Source organism: Ursus americanus, chromosome X (genome assembly GCF_024610735.1).
Source record: "Ursus americanus isolate L20-20 chromosome X, mUrsAme1.1.p, whole genome shotgun sequence".
Taxonomy (NCBI): Eukaryota; Metazoa; Chordata; class Mammalia; order Carnivora; family Ursidae; genus Ursus; species Ursus americanus.
The window spans coordinates 41,986,984-42,005,233 of NC_142164.1; the positions used below are offsets into that span (position 1 = coordinate 41,986,984).

At 38.1% G+C, this 18,250-nt stretch overlaps 1 protein-coding gene and 1 pseudogene across 1 annotated transcript in view; both read right to left on the bottom strand.

The window, feature by feature from the left end:
* IL1RAPL2 (interleukin 1 receptor accessory protein like 2) overlaps positions 1-18,250 on the bottom strand; it is a 1,151,831-nt gene that overhangs the window by 1,124,934 nt on the left and 8,647 nt on the right. The gene's annotated exons all lie outside the window — the stretch shown is intronic.
* On the bottom strand, positions 8,898-11,639 carry LOC123797283 (small ribosomal subunit protein eS6 pseudogene; annotated as a pseudogene).

Sequence of the window (18,250 nt, forward strand, 5' to 3'; positions counted from 1 at the left end):
CCTCCATGTCACAAAGCAGAAAAGATTTCATAAAACCAAAGAAGATATACAGATGACCAACAGACACATGAAAAGATGCTCAACATCACTTATCATCAGGGAAATACAAATCAAAACTACAATGAGATACAACCTCACACCTGTAGGAATCACTAAAATTAACAACACAAGAAATGACAGGTTTTGGAGAGGATGTGGAGAAAGGGGAGCCCTATTACACTGTTGTTGGGAATGCAAACTAGTGCAGCCACTCTGGAAAACAGTATGGAGATTCCTCAAGATGTTAAAAATAGAGCTACCCTAAGACCCAGCAATTGCACTACTGTATATTTACCCCAAAGATACAAATGTAGTGATCCAATGCACCCCAATGTTTATAGCAGCAATGTCCACAATAGCCAAACTATGGAAAAAGCTCAGATGTCCGTCGACTGACAAATGGATAAAGAAGTGGTATATCTATACAATGGAATATTACTCAGCCTTCAAAAAAGATGAACACTTACCATTTACATCAATGTGGATGGAGCTAGAGTGTACTATGCTAAATGAAATAAGTCAGAGAAAGACAAATGCCATATGATTTCACTCATATGTGAAATTCAAGAAACAAAATAGATGAACATAGGGGAAAGAAAAAAAAAGAGAGGGAGGCAAACCATAAGAGACTCTTAACTCTAGAGAACAAACCGAGGGTTACTGGAGAGGAGGTGGTGCGGGTATGGGCTAAGTGGGTGATGGATATTAAGGAAGGCAGTTGTTATGATGAGCACTAGGTGTTATATGTAAGTGATTAATCATTAAGTTGTACTCCTAAAACTAATATTACACTATATGTTAACTACTAGAATTTAAATAAAAACTTGAAATATTAAAAAAAATCAAATGGTATTAAGAAATGACTTAACCAGAGACATAAAGGATCTATATTCTAGAAACTACAAATCACTCTTGAAAGACATTTAGGAAGACACAAAAAGATGGAAAAATATTCCATGCTCATGGATCGGAAGAAGTAACATAGTTAAAATGTCCATGCTACCCAGAGCAATCTACACTTTCAATGCCATCCCGATCAAAATACCCATGACAATTTTCAAAGAAGTGGAACAAACAGCCATTAAATTTGTGTGGAACCAGAAAAAGCCACGAATCACCAAGGAATAGTTGAAAAGGAAAAACAAAGCTGGGGGCATCACAATGCCGGATTTCGAGCTGTACTACAAAGCTGTGATCACAAAGACAGCATGGTACTGGCACAAAAACAGACACATAGACCAATGGAACAGAATAGAGGACCCAGAAATGGACCCTCGGCTCGTTGGGCAACTAACCTTTGATAAAGCAGGAAAAAATATCCGGTGGAAAAAAGACAGTCTCTTCAATAAATGGTGCTGGGAAAATTGGACAGCTACATGCAAAAGAATGAAACTTGACCACTCTCTCACACCATACACAAACATAAACTCCAAATGGATGAAAGACCTCGATGTGAGACAGGAATCCATCAAAATTCTAGAGGAGAACATAGGCAGCAACCTCTACGACATCGGCCACAGCAAATTTTTCATGACACATCTCCAAAAGCAAGAGAAACAAAAGATCAAATGAACTTGTGGGACTTCATCAAGATAAAAAGTTTCTGCACAGCCAAGGAAACAATCAAAAAAACTAAGAGGCAGCCCACGGAATGGGAGAATATATTTGTAAATGACACTACAGATAAAAGACTGGTATCCAAGATCTACAAAGAACTTCTCAAACTCAATACATGAGAAACAAATAAACCAATCATAAAATGGGCAGAAGATATGAACAGACACTTTTCCAATGAAGACATACAAATGGCTAACAGACACATGAAAAAATGTTCAAAATCATTAGCCATCAGGGAAATTCAAATCAAAACCACACTAAGATACCACCTTACGCCAGTTAGAACGGCAAAAATTGACAAGGCAAGAATGTTGGAGAGGATGTGGAGAAAGGGGATCCCTCCTACATTGTTGGTGGGAATGCAAGTTGGTACAGCCACAGTGGAAAACAGTGTGGAGGTCCCTTAAAATGTTAAAAATTGAGCTACCCTATGATCCAGCCATTGCACTACTGGGTATTTACCCCAAAGATACAGATGTAGTGAAGAGAAGGGCCATATGCACCTCAATGTTCATAGCAGCATTGTCCACAATAGCTAAATCGTGGAAGGAGTTGAGATGCCCTTCAACAGATGACTGGATTAAGAAGCTGTGGTCCATATATACAATGGAATATTACTCAGCTATCAGAAAGAATGAGTTCTCAACATTTGCTGCAACATGGACGGCACTGGAGGAGATAATGCTAAGTGAAGTAAGTCAAGCAGAGAAAGACAATTATATGGTTTCTCTCATCTATGGAACATAAGAACAAGGAAGATCGGTAGGAGAAGAAAGAGATAAAGAATGGGGGGTAATCAGAAGGGGGAATGAAACATAAGAGACTATGGACTCTGAAAAACAAACTGAGGGCTTCAGAGGGGAGGGAGGTGGGGGAATGGGATAGGCTGGTTAGGGCACGTATCTCATGGTGCACTGGGTGTTATACGCAAGTAATGAATCATCGAACTTTACATCAAAAACCAGGGATGTACTGTATGGTGAATAACATAATTAAAATATTATTATGAAAAAAAAAGAAATGATGTTATGTCCATATGGCACAAAAATACAAAAGTAACTTTGGAGTGTTTTCTCAATACCTCCAAAAAGCAGACTGTGAACAGCTATATTTCACACAAATGAAAAAAAGTTACACACCTTTTAATCTCTATTTATAGAAATCATGTCTTAGAAATAGGATTCCCCCCCTTTAGACTCAAATTGAGTGCATAGCTCAAGAAGTATGGTTGCCCCAAAGGAAACATGTAGGCACTGCGAGAGCAAGTTTCACTGCTCTCTGAAAGCTACAAGTGAAGAATACTTAGAACCCAAGCCTCCAAGGACTTAAGAAACACAGAGACCTGGAGAAATAAGTAACTTATTTGTCTTCATGAAGCTGTCTATCATTAACCTAATTTAATTCACTGAACATTGCTTAGTATACTATTTCAAATAGATCACATTTTAGAAGCAACGGTTAATTCTCTAAACCTCCAAACAAATTTCCCTGCAACAGTAGAAAACCCTGAGAGTGAATAAAACTTATGAGGATCTAAGATAATTTAGGTTTCTAAGTTCCAGAAGTAAGTATAAGACTGAAGATTTTTGCTGCATTTCAAAAAGATGGACTTTGAAAAATGCTTTTCCCTTATTTTCAATTCCTAGCACTAACACAAGGTCTGATCCTGGATATGGCCTAAACCACAAGAATTTACAAGTAGAGGATAAAGAACTCCACAAACTGCTGCCTTTTACACATTTGTCAGAAAGTTCAGGGGTACCACTGACTTGAAAAGAAACAGGGCTGAAGAAGTAGAGAAGACAAGAAGCATAAGCAGGGTATGTGTGTGTAGGGGGCAGGTATTAAACCATGTGGAACTTTGCAGTTAGTGGGTTTTCAAAATGCTGTAGAGACCTAGAAATCACTATGAATGGAAAGTTTCATTCCTACAATAAGTGGAGAGCCAGGTATTGTGCGGCATGGGCAAAGGACAAATGAGGATTCAAAATTCCTCAAAGCCCTCATTTTTCTCTTTTCAGGTATGATAGAATGGAAACATATTTCAAAGGAATCAAATAAAACATTTTGTCACTGAAAAAAAGTCACCAGGCTCATTAAGCACGAGTCACATAATGAATGGCTACTATAAACTCTAAGTAATCCTGCTTCCTTTTTCCTATGGTTTTCTCCTGGCTGTTTGGCTGGTAAGCTCAACTGATTAGGGCACAATGCTAATGAACCCAGGGTCAAAGGTATAATTTCTATTGTCAGACATTCTCTTCCCACACGGTTAATTGGCTTCTTTCATTCTTTGGCTACAGACTACACCCCCTGCAGTCAGCTTACAATTATATGCCCTTGGTTAGAGGATGCATTTCTGTGCTAATTCCTGTGACTGAAAAAATACTTTATAGCTTGTGCCTTTTGTTCCACTGCAAGTGAGTCAGCAGCACTACCTGTGTGGTGTGGGTCATTTCAGTAGTGTATTGGTGGGGCGCCTGGGTGGCTTAGTCAGTTAACCGACTCTTGGTTTCAGCTGAGGTCATGACCTCAGGGTCCTGGGGGGAGCCCTGTGTTGGGCTCCATGCTCAGTGGGGAGTCTGCTTGAGATTCACTCTCTCTCCCTCTGCCTTGCCCCCTTCTCTCTCTTTCTAAAATAAATAAATAAAATCGTCTTTAAAAATAATACCTTGGCGAGCTTAAAAGATTATTGCTATAGGAAAATGCAGTGAAGAAGAGGTATGTGTCTTAGTTGGCTTGGGCTACTACTAAAATCTACCATAGACCAGGTGGTTTAAACAACAGTAATTTAATTATCAGAGTACTAGAGGCTGACAAGTCCCACATCAAGGTGCCAGCAGATTAGGTTTCTGGTGAGAGTATCCTCTTCTTGGCTTACGGACAATGACCTTCTCCCTGTGTCCTCACATGGTGAAGAGAGTGAGAGTGTGTGTATATGTATGTGTGTGTGTGTGTGTGTGTGTGTGTATGTGTGTACTCACTAGAGCTCTTATCTTTCTACCCCTTCTCATAAGGGCATTAATCCCATCATGGGGCCCCTATCACTACCCTTAGAAATCACCTAAACCTGATTAGTTCCCAAAATCCCCACCTCCCATTACCATCACACTGGGGTTAGGGTTTCAACTTACGAATTGGGTGGGAAGGAGACATAAACATTCAGTCCATAACAGGGTGCTAATATGATTCCCCTATAGCAATGTTTCCCAAACAGTGCCCTTGCAGACCACCTGCATTCAAATCACCTAGAGTTCTAATTAAAATGCACATTCCTGGACCCTTCCACCATATCTAGAGTAGTAGCACAATTTCTAGAGGTGGGGTTTAGAGTTTCATTTTATAATAAGTTTCCTTCCCCCTGGTGATTTTAATATACATGAAAGTTTGAGAATCACTGCCTATAGCAGTTCTTAATAGACGGCCATCAGAATCCCCAAGAACCTTTGTTTAAAATTCACATGACTATATCACAGCTCCAGGCCTACTGAGTCAAAATCTCTTCTGGGGTTAGGCCTGGGCATCTGCGGTGGTGGTCGTAATAGAAGATTGCTAATGAGATGCTAGAAGGCCAGCTGCTGTTCTAAATCCTTTATATGCACTACCTCATTTAATCCCACAACAACCCTTCAAGGTAAATACCATTATTCCTCACTGTGCATAGATAGTAACTGAGGCAGGCTCACAGTAGTTAAGTGACTTGCCCAGAATCATAGAGCTAATAAGTGGTGCATTCCTGTAATAGAGTATTGCTGCCCTAAACATTGATTTCAAGTCCTTTCAGGGACACCACATTTTATTGTATTTTTTTAAGATTTATTTATTTTTTTAAAGAAGGGGGGAGAGCAGAGGGAGAGGGAGAGAGAATCTAAGAAGACTCCATGCTGAGTGTGGAGCCCAAGGCGGGGCTCAATCTCACAACCCTGAGATCAGGACCTGAGCCAAAACCAAGAGCCAGATGCTTAACCAACTGTACCACCTAGGTGCCCCAAGGACATTTTTAAAGGGCTCTGATCCTCTCACATGACAAGGCTTATGAGACTGAAAGGATGCTGTCCTTCCCTTCACTGTGTTCCGAATTGGGGAGCTGTTTTTCAACAACCTAAGAAGGATTAACTCAGGAGTGAAGAGAACAGCAACTAAAAAAAGAAGAGGTGCTCAAGGTTCTTAGTCAAATGTTTTCAGTCCTACTTAAGAGAAAAGCACAGAAAATTGCTTTTAGAATTAAAGGAAAAATGCTTAGACTTAGACTCCAGATTTTTCCAAAGCAAAAGAAGTGGGAAGCCCATTACAGACAACAAAATGCTTTGGGTCAAATTAAAGCATTAAAAATTAATGCTTACATGATAACTAAGATGTTTGACTTTACAGCCCAAAGAAAATTCTTGTGGGTGTTCAGATAAGTTTTTTGTGATCTGGCAGCTGGCTACTGCAGGAGATGAAATTTCACAGTCCCAACAGCAGTTTAGTTTAGTAGCAATAATTTCAGAACAGGAGGAGCTGGAAACATTGGAAATTTAGACTAATTTAAGCAACATCTCTCAAAGTACTGACCTGAGAAACTTGTTTATTGAAACTTAGTGGGGGTGGGAGAAAGGGGAGTATATTAAAGGCAGAAAAATCTACTGAGGAGATTTGGAGGGAGGAGCCAAAAGAGCAAGAAGGAAAAATATATGTGCACCAATACCTACTTTAGACACTTTTCTCAAACTAGAGTACATTCTGTGCTACTTTCAGCATCATTTGTATCAGAATCTTCCTCTAACTCCCCATTTACAAATGCCTTGTGATGTGCAGCATTTCTAATTAATCTCCCCAACTGCCTGGCTCTACTCTTCTAGCACGGCTTCAGTTATACCTGATAACACAGAAAACCACAAAACGGCAATTGAAAAACAAAGCAAAATATGTTTATATCACCTCTAACCATATTCAGGATTGATGTACTGATTGAATTTTGCTGTGACCTCCACAGTGGAAAGTTGCCCTGCCACTAGTCCATTTTATTATTTTCTTCCCCCAGCCCTTTTGGCCTCTCACTTTACACGTCCTCACTGTAATCTTTCTTCCATTGTGTCACCTCCTATATGAACATCCGTGTTTTGTCATAGCTTCTACATTTGAACAACCATTCATTTTATAGACATTACAAGTAAAATACATGGTCCTGCAAGGAATATTACAGTTGTACTTCAGGTCTGCATACTTTACGATGTCAACAAGAGAGATCCATTAATTTACAGTTTTGTGTTCAGTAGGGGAGCCATATAATATTCTACATATATTTAGTTCTCCAGAATGTAGCTTAATCAATATGGCACCTCAGGCAACCTGAAATACTGAAGGCAACATAAAAGTAAGATTGTCAGACCAAGAAATTTTATGTCCACTGACGGGAGTTTAACTGCTTTGGAGGTCGCAGGAGGTATATATATTTAGAGGATTATAGTAAAGTCAATGATAGGAAAAAGTCAAACTGATGTGTATAAAACGTACTGAGGGAGAGAGAAGTCTGTGCTTAGGACCGCAAGGCAGGGACTTTCGGATTCTAATCCTTCCTGCCAACCTTGAGCACTACAGTGATTTCAGTGACATTTTCTATCTCTGAGTGTCATTAGACATTTATAATGTGAATGTCTCACATAGGAAAACCTGCAGTACCACCTTGAGCCAACCAGTGACCTTCTATGTGTCTCAGTTTTGGCACCTGCCAAGTGGGCTGGGCAGTTAAACTACTTGCTTTTAAATGCCTTTGAACCCTACGATTTTAGCACCATGCTCTGGTTTATCTTGAAGGGCTGTTCTGAGGCTCAAATGAAATATTCGCTATATAAGGACTACACAAATTTTGAAGTGCCATACAAATGTAAAAGTATTTTCAATTATGCATCTCCAAATATAACCAACAACTTGCATGTGCTCTCCAAAATCAAGCAAGTGGGTTTCTGGGCTTTGATTTCTGATTAGTCCCAAGACATATGATTTTACTTTGTTCCAATTTTCAGAAGCAAAAAGAGCAAAAGGTTCAAATTATGATCTTTATTAAGAAGGTTCTAAGCCATTTAGAAATGCTGGGCCATAAGTGGCTAAGCCAATCTTTTCACTGCTGTGTGGGCCCCCTGAATAGCTTTTACTGTGAAGACTAATAAAAATGATAGTAGAGTTGAAACTGAGCAAAATTAGATTAAATTTCAATCTGTATTCTGCAATGGTTTGTGATGGGGAGGACACTTCCATATATGCTTCTAATCTTTTCACATGGTTTATAGACCAGCTATTAGTTAATAGGTTTTGGCATGAGATTAATATTTAGGTATTTGAAAATTCATGTGCTGCATGCCTGTGTTTATATAGCAAGGAGCTGAATCTGCACATTCACTTCAGGAACACAGGGATCCAGAGGCAAGCCCAGAATCCTATTTGCGTGAAGAAGACTAGCTAGGGCCTCTCTAGATGCCCACGAGAAACATTGCAGAAGACAGTCTTTTATTATACAAACATCCAGTAAGAACTCAATAGGTGCCACACACTGGCTAATTGCTGGGAACACAAAGATGAAAAAGAGAAGCCATTATCTTAAGAGTTGATACATTCTAAAATAGAGAAACAATGGTCATCTCCCATGACACTAAAACTTATATTCCAGAATAAAGAATGGAAGGTAAAAATACCCAAACTCTTCCTGAGGTGGTCATAGGGGTATTGATTGGTACCCTGGGAAGAAAGAATTTAAGAACATACTTGGAATATTTTATTCAATCTAAAATACACTATTCTCTGCCCAAATAATGCATTAGGGGCATTCTATTTATTTTGATATCTCTTTTCAAGGCATACACACTGCCACTATTTATGCCACCATAAAAGCAGGCAAGGCCAAAAGCAACCATACCAGCTGCTGTGGTTGGTTAATGGACAAAGATGCTTAAATTTAATTAAAGCAAATGCAAAAAAGATTTACATACTATCAGCTAACAAATTGTTTCAGAGTATCCAACTAAAGCCCACAAGATGGACCCCTAAAACCCATTTGAAATGGGGAGCACAGAGTGATTTAAAATGTGTGTGCCTAAAGAAGAGACCGATAAAACAAACATGAGTTTGATTTTCCACTCATATTAAGAGTTGGTATACTTTCTTCCAACTTGATGAACAGGCAACAAGTAATGTTACATCTTCATATTATATATAAAATATATATATAATTGAGATATGGGTGACATACTATAAATTCACCCATTTAAAGTGTACAAGTCAATGGTTTTTAGTATATTCACAGATTTGCTCAACCATCAATTCCATCAATTTTAGACATTTTTATCACTCCAAAAAGAATCCTCGTATCAATTAAAAGTTACTCCCCATTGATCCAACTCCATTCCCCAAACTCGGTCCTAGACAATCACTAATATTACTGTCTCTATTGATTTTCCTATTCTGAGCACTTCATATGAATGGAATTATATAATACATATAATACATGGCATTCTGTATCTGGTTTCCTTCACTTAGCATAATGTTTTCAAATCTCACCTATTTTGTAGAAAGTATCAGTATTGCATTCCTTTTTTTATTGATGAATAATATTGCATTATAAATATATACCACAATTTGTTTATTCGTCAGTTGATGGACATTTGGGTCATTTTCACTTTTTAGCTATTGTGAATAATCTTATCACCTCTTACATTAATTTCTAAATGTGCACATCACTAAGCACTGGTCCAGATATTAAAAGACGCCATTCTTTATTTCCCAATTCCTTCCCAAATCACCAAAAATAAAACATATACAGAAAAACCAGATAATAGCTCTTCAACAGGTACATAATAGGCACTTAAACATTTCCTGATTCAGTGACTTAATGAATGAGAGAAATCTTTTTCAACCCCTGCTTCCCCTTTCAATCACATCCTTATCATTGCCACCTGGATACTAGGTCATAAAATGTTAAAGCCGGAAAAGAGCATGGAGTCTAGAATTCATTCATTCAGTCGTGGTTCGAGATCCACATGTATCAGAACCACCAAAGGAGCTTGTTAAAAATACCTATTTCAGCACCCCCCTCCAAATTCCAGAGAATCTAATTAATTCAGTAACTTTTGGAGGTGATGCTACAGGAATCTGCCTTTGTAACAAGCACCCCAAGTAATTCCAGTGCATCTTAAAGTTTGAAAATTATTTAGTCTACCTTCCCATTCTATAGAGGAGGAAATTTAGAACTAGCATGGGGAAGTGACATGCTTAAGGTCACAGAGTATGGAAGAGATAGAGTCACAGGGAGCTAAGGTTATGAATCCCAATATAGCACTTTGCATTACCTTGGGTACCCTCTTTATTACATCCCCATCTTTCCCTTGTGAATATATACTGCTCTCACAGACTTGCTCTATAAGTGTCAGTGTCTGACACACCTTAAATGCTCAATAGCTATCTTTTTTTTTTTTTTAAGTTTGGTCCTGTGTGAACCAGATACAAAAGGGTCTCCTATTTTGGCAGTGTTTGCTAAAAGTATAAAGTAACAAATATAAGGCCCAAGAAGAGAATACCAGACCCAGGAAGAAGGTCTCTGTGGTTCCTGACCCAAATGTTGAAAAAGAACCTAACCGGAAAACTGTCTCCAACCATGGGCTTTTGGTGGCCAAAGAAGCTATGTAGTGACATTTCCTATCCAAGGTTCTGAAACTGCTCTGTACACCCACTGTGATCTATTTAAAGGAGCCAGTTCTTTTTAGAAAACAGTTTCTGCCAAGTGTTCTATCAGAGGGAAATCATAAAGTAGGTGAGCTTCAGCCGTGAGTAAAAGGTAGTGGAAACTTTTCTAAGTTAAAGTTGATATGCCTATCAAAAAGATACATTCACCACAAACCCATTACCATGAATCATACCTCCTCATTTCTCTGCCCTTAACTATTTTTTCTGATATCTGATATTTATTTGTTACTCTTGGAAAAATCTCATTTTTGACTGGACTTGGACTTAGAGGTAGAAGCTCTCAGAGAGGACAGCCTCCATCTCTTGGCAATCTGTTCCTGGCATTTTTCTTTGGCCTCCTTCATTCTCTTAGCCCAACGTTCATGATATTCTGCAGCTTCTTCCTTGTTTTTCTTAGTATGCTGTTTCTTCAGAGCAATGCATAGACATTTGTGTTGGAGGATATGTGGAATAACAAGATGCAGAATCTTGGGTGCTTTGGTTCTAGGTTTCTTACCTTCTTTGTTTAGGGGCCTTCTCACAACATACTGGTAGACATCATCTTTAGAGAGACTGAAAAGTTTGCAGATTCTGCTAGGTCTTTTGGGCCCCAGGTGATGAGGCACAGTAGTATCAATGAGTCCAGGAATATCCTTTGTCCCCTTTTTTACAATGGTCAATTTAAGAACACTGAGATTGGCACCCACAGTGCAACCCCAAATAGATTTTTTCTTTCTTCCTCTAGTCCTCCTTGATCTGTAGCAGGAATGGCCCTTACTCAGCAGCAGGTGGACATGGTCATGGGACAAGACACCCTGTTTTATGAGGAAGTCTTATTTGTCATTGCCACCACTGATTCACACCATATAACCCTTCTTCACCCAGAGCATCATCAGCAACTTCTGTGGTTATATGCTTCTCATAAAAGGTATGAAGTTTGTATTCATTGTCCACTTCAGAGTTTCTGGCAGCCAGGAGCTGGAAAAGCAATGTTCAGCTTCATCCTAAAGCAGCCTACTTCCTCTGAGGTGCCACACAAGAGTTCACCTCAACTTTTTAAATATTTTTTCAAAGTAATAGTTATATAATACTACAAGACTTATTAACATAAAACAGCGGTCCTCTGCTCCCTCTTCCTGAGTCCTTCTTCCTAAAAATAACTTTGAACTTTTTAAGCTGTTTCTTCTGTTATTTATCTCTCTCTCTCTCTCTCTCTCTCTCTCTCTCTCTCTCTCTCAAGAAAATCTCAAGAAGACTCTCCGCTGAGCTCAGAGCCCCATGCAGGGCTTGATCTCATGACCCTAAGATCAAGACCTGAGCCAAAATCAAGAGTTGGATGCCTAACTGACTGTGCCACTCGGGTGCCCTTATTTATCTTCATGTTTACAAATAATATGCTCATAGTTTCACTTCTTAATTAGCCAATATTATGTACCATCTATTGAGTCCCTAACATGGAAGATAATGACCAGTTACCTTCCCTCAATTCTTCAAATATAGCTATATCACAGTTTTACACTGTCAGGAATATTTACTTCTAAACTAAATAGTATATTATAATTTAATTTCCTTTCTTGTACAACTTTTCGTTTTCCCTGGAGTTAACAATTGTCTCATTTTTGCTGGAGGGAGCTTTCATTTGACTTCTGTTTTCTATGTGAAGTAGCAGACAGTGTCATCTGTTGAGTAAGTGGGGAGGTAGTTGAAAAGGAAGTTTGAAATAGCCAATATGGAGCTTGAGGGAAAGATGTCATTAGTGAACACAGAATGTCTAGGTAACATTGAGGGTTCAAATGAGGTGAGAGGTCATGAATTTATAGATGAGAGGTCATGAATTTATAAATGATACCAGTCTACACAGCTGTGTGATATTTTTTTCCAACTGTGCTCAGGTGTAAGAGTGGAAGCAACAGACAGTTAAGTTGATCCAGGGATGAGTTTACCAAGAAGGGTTCAATAGGGAAAAAAAGGACAATGGAAGAAAAGTTGGAGATATTAAAGAACAGAAGTTAGATGAAAGCTCTCTCAACTTCTTTCCACCAAACCTTTGACACACATATATCTATATTCATCTTCCTCTTTGGTTAAAATGGGGGGGTCCTTCTTACTGTCTAATATTATTCTACCTGCGTTGAGGATAATGAAGGACATGAAATTTCTAAACATAGAATCCAGTGGAATTATTTACTTTGAACAAAACCCTAAGAACTAGATGCATATGGAAGGGGAGGGAAAGAAAAAGGTGTACAGGTGTGCGCTCACACACACACACACACACACACACACACGCACACACACACACAGTCACATGCAAGTATAGAGCTAGAAAGTCAAATCTAACAGTGAAGTAAAACGTGAGAGAATCTGCTTGAATGGGGAAATATAGCTTGAGATGAGTGGTGAATATTTGAAAGAGCTACCATGGAAAATCAATAATAGATGAGGCTGAATAGGTATACGTAAAAAGTCTTCCTAGCAGTTCTGAAGACCCCAGATGAGGCTATAGACCATGAACTTGTTGTGGTACTGGTCCTGACAAAGGTATTATTTTCTCTAATTCAGTCATAGATGTTGGAGCATAGAAAGCAGTGGTTAGATTGATCCAAGAATGAGGGGTTTTCTGGGCAGGTTTAGTGACAAGATGAGTCCAGAATTAGATAAGAACATCAGCAAGAGGAACATACTATGAGGTTTAGGCTGGATAAGAAAGTAAGCAATATCACAAAAGGGTCACAAGGCTTCTCACTAGGCTCAACTTGGAAATAATTAAACATTTTAGGTTCTAAAGTAAAAGATGCTTTTACTTCACACCCCTAAAGTAAAAGGGGTGCTCCCATTACTCCTTTCAGTTACAAAATGCAGTTATCTTTCTATCAACAGACTGCAAGTACCACCTCCAAATAATAATTGGGCTTTTGATTAATATGTACCATAGTACTAATGTCTCAGATCACTTTCTTAAAAAGAAAAAAGTCAAAATATAAGAGTTGAAAGGGTTATGTCCATAGCACAATCTGAGGCTTTAATTCAATTTTTAATATCATGCATTTTTATGGGGATTATAGAAGGAACATATCCTAATGTGGAAAATTTGAAAGCTACACAAAGGAACTAAAAATGACCTCATAACAACATTCAGGGAAAAAATAACTAAATTATTTTAGCATATATATGAATATATAGCTTTGTGTCATGTTTAAATGCATGGGTTCTAGAGCTAGATAGGCTGGGTTCTTATCCCAGAAGAGCCATTTCAATAGCTATATACAAATAAATATATGTGATATTTTTAATAAATATATATGAGATTTTTGGTCACATTCCTTTGTTCAAACTCAGTATCAACCCATTAATTATTGAAGCTGTGTCTTAGATACATGAGGTTCATTATACTATTCTTCCTAATTATATATGTTAATCACATTAATTTTTTTACAGTACTGTACTATATTTTTTATTTTTTTAATTTTTATTTTGTTATATTAGTCACCATACAGTACATCCCCAGTTTTTGATGCAATGTTCCATGATTCATTATTTGCATATAACACCCAGTGCACCATGCAATATGTGCCCTCCTTAATACCCATCACTGGCCTATCCCAGTCCCCCACCCCCTCCCCTCTGAAGCCCTCAGTTTGTTTCCCAGAGTCCACAGTCTCTCATGGTTCATTCCCCCTTCTGTTTACCCCCCCTGCATTCTTCCCTTCCTTCTCCTACCCATCTTCCTATTCTTATGTTCCATAAATGAGTGAAACCATCTGAGAATTGTCTTTCTCTGCTTGACTTATTTCACTTAGTATAATCTCCTCCAGTCCCATCCATGCTGCTGTAAATGTTGTGTAATCATTCTTTCTGATGGCTGAGTAATATTCCATTGTATATATGGACCACATCTTCTTAATCCAGTCATCTGTTGAAGGGCATCTCGACTCCTTCTACGATTTAGCTATTGTGGACAATGCTGCTATGAACATTGGGGTGCATTTGGCCCTTCTCTTCACTACATCTGTATCTTTGGGGTAAATACCCAGTAGTGCAATGGCTGGATCATAGGGTAGAGGACACTTTTCCAATGAAGACATACAAATGGCTAACAGACACATGAAAAAATGTTCAAAATCATTAGCCATCAGGGAAATTCAAATCAAAACCACCTTGAGATACCACCTTACACCAGTTAGAATGGCAAAAATTGGCAAGGCAGGAAACGACAATGTTGGAGAGGATGTGAAGAAAGGGGATCCCTCTTACACTGTTGGTGGGAATGCAAGTTGGTACAGCCACTTTGGAAAACAGTGTGGAGGTCCCTTAAAAAGTTAAAAATTGAGCTACCCTATCACATTAATGTTTAAAAATTTTAAAAATTAGTCTTTTCCTATAAGTATTAAAAGCTCAAAAGAGAAAAAAAAACATTAAACAACCCATTAAAAGGGGTATTAAATAAGAACTTGGAATTAGACCTCAACGAAATAGACTTTTTGTATCCTAGAAAGCTGAAGGCAGATAATCTGGGTACTGATCGGACTTGCTTTCCCCAGTTGAGGATGGGCCTTGTTAATGCCGAGTTTGATTCAAGAACCAGAAGAGTCCGTTGTTAGTTCTAAACATCCCCTTACCATATATGAAAGACCCAGAGCTAAAATCATCCTCAATAGAGAAAAACTGAGAGCTTTTCCTCTATGGTCAGGAACAAGATAGGGATGTCTGCTCTCACCATTACTATTTAACATAGTACTAGAAGTCTTACCCTCAGCAATCAGACAACAAAAAGAAATAAAAGGTATCCATTTGCAAGAAAAAAGTCAAACTTTTACTATTTGCAGATGACATGATACTCTATGTAGAAAACCTGAAAGACTCTACCCATAAAATTGCTAGAACTAATACATGAATTCAGCAAAGTTGCAGGATATAAAATCAATGTACAGAAATCTGTTGCATTTCTATACACCAATAATGAAGCAGCAGAAAAAGAAATCAAGGAATCAATCCCATTTACATTTACACCAAATACCATAAGATACCTAGTAATAAACCTAACCAAATCTGTACTCTGAAAACTATAAAACACTGATGAAAGAAATTGAAGATGACACAAAGAAATGGAAAGACATTCCATGCTCATAGATTGAAAGAACAAACATTGTTAAAATGTCATTACTACCCAAAGCAATCTACACATTTAATGCAGTCCCTATCAAAATACCACCAGCTAGAAAAACAATCCTAAAATTTGTACAGAACCACAAAAGACTCCAAATAGCCAAAGCAATCCTGAAAAAGAAAAGAAAAGCTGGAGGCATCACAATTCCAGGTTTCAAGCTATATTACAAAGCTGTAGTCATCAAGACAGTATGGTACTGGCACGAAAACAGACACAGATCAATGGAACAGAGCACTCAGAAATGGACCCCCAACTCTATGCTCAATTAATTTTTGACAAAGCAGGAAAGAATATCCAATGGAAAAAAAGACAGTCTCTTTAACAAATGGTGTTGGGAAAACTGGACAGCAACATGCAGAAGGATGAAACTGAACCACTTTCTTACACCATACACAAAAATAAATTCAAAATGGATGAAAGACCTAAATGTGAGACAGGAAACCATCAAAATCCTAGAGGAGAACACAGACAGCAACCTCTTTGACATCAGCCATAGGAATTTCTTACTAGACATATTACCACAGACAAGGGAAAGAAAAGCAAAAATTGAACTATTGGGTCTTCTTCAAGACAAAAACCTTCTGCACAGTGAAGGAAATAATCAACAAAACTAAAAGGCTGCCTATGGAATGGGAGAAGATATTTGCAAATGACATATCTGATAAAGGGTTAGTATCCAAAATCTATAAAGAACTTATTAAACTCAACACCCAAAAAACAAATAATCCAATTAAGAAATGGGCAGAAGACATGAATAGATATTTTTCCAAAGAAGACATCAGATGGCTAACGGACACATGAAAAGATGCTCAACATCACTCATCATCAGGGAAATACAAATCAAAACCATAATGAGATACTGCCTCACACCTGTCAGAATGACTGAAATTAACAACACAGAAACAACAGGTGTTGGTGAGGATGCTGAAAAAGGGGAACTCTCTTACACCGTTGGTGGGCATGCAAACTGGTGCAGCCACTCTGAAAAACAGTGTGGAGTTTCCTCAGAACAGTAAAAATAGAACTACCCTATGATCCAGCAATCACACTACTAGATATTTACCCAAAGGATACAAAAATACAGATTCAAAGGGGTACATGCAACCGGATGTTTATAGCAGCATTATCAACAATAGCCAAATCATGGAAAGAGCCCAAATGTTCATCAACTGATAAATGGATAAAGAAGTGGTATATGCATGTCTGTATGTATACGTGTGTGTGTGTGTGTACATATAATGGAATATTACTCAGCTATCAAAAGACTGAAATCTTGCCATTTGCAACAACATGGATGGAGCTGGAGTATAGTATACTAAGCAAAATCAGTCAGAGAAAAACAAATACCATATGATCTCACTCATATGTGGAATTTAAGAAACAACATACGGGAGGAAGAAAAAAAGAGAGAGAGAAACAAACCATAAGAGACACTTAATGATAGAGAATAAACTGAGGATAAATGGAGGAAGGGAGGGGGTGGGCTAGATGATTGATGGGTATTAAGGAGGGCACTTTTTTTTTTTAAGATTTCATTTATTTATTTGAGAGAGAGAGAATGAGCAGGGGGAGGGCCAGAGGGAGACGGAGAAGCAGACTCCCTGCTGAGCAGGGAGCCCAATGTGGGGCTCAATCCCAGGACCTTGAGATAAGACCTAAGCAGAGGGGTGCCTGGGTGGCACAGCAGTTAAGCGTCTGCCTTCGGCTCAGGGCGTGATCCCGGCGTTACGGGATTGAGCCCCACATCAGGCTCCTCCGCTATGAGCCTGCTTCTTCCTCTCCCACTCCCCCTGCTTGTGTTCCCTCTCTCTCTGGCTGTCTCTATCTCTGTCGAATAAATAAATAAAATCTTAAAAAAAAAAAAAGACCTAAGCAGAAGGCAGATGCTTAACCAACTGAGCCACCCAGTCACTCCAGGAGGGTACTTGTTATGATGCCCACTGGGTGTTGTATCCAAGTGATACATCACTGAATTGTACTCCTGAAACCAATATTGCACTGTATATTAACTAACTAGAATTTAAATAAAAATTTGAAAAGAAAAAAAAGGGAATATGACATTATAGAAATTATGAAAAACAGAGGAAACAATATCTCTGATTTATCTGCAATCTACCATTTTAAAGAATCAGTGATATAATTTTGGTATTTTTTGGATATTCATGTTCTTATAAAGTTTCGGTGACATAGTAAAAATAATAAATAAATAAATAAATAAATAAATAAATAAACATCCCCTTAAATGGAAGTTCACAGATTATTAATACAAGTTTTCTTTTTTTTCCAGAATGGTGACATAAACTTTGAGTATAAAAAAACAAATGTTGTAGGGGGGGAAATCAGCCATATTTTTGGATCTGGCAGGACTTCCCTGTACAGATAGTGGCACTATAAATCTATAGGAAACTAGGGACCAGGGTAAATCCATGCTAGGATATTCTGCACCTGCGTGCATGTATGATCCTTTCCCCACCAATCCATAACACCAGAAATACTGTAGGTGTTATTAGAATTGGGATATGAAATACTGTAATAACTGTATGTATTTGTAATATAAAAAATAAGAATTCAAATAACCCTTTATTATTTGGAGGTGGCTAGCTGATGGAAAATTGTATTTTGGAGTAAACATAGGCCTTATCTACCACATATTGCAATTATTCGTCCCAATTTATCTTTATGTTATTGTTACACATTTTATACATATACATTTTCAATGTTAAGTAAAATGAT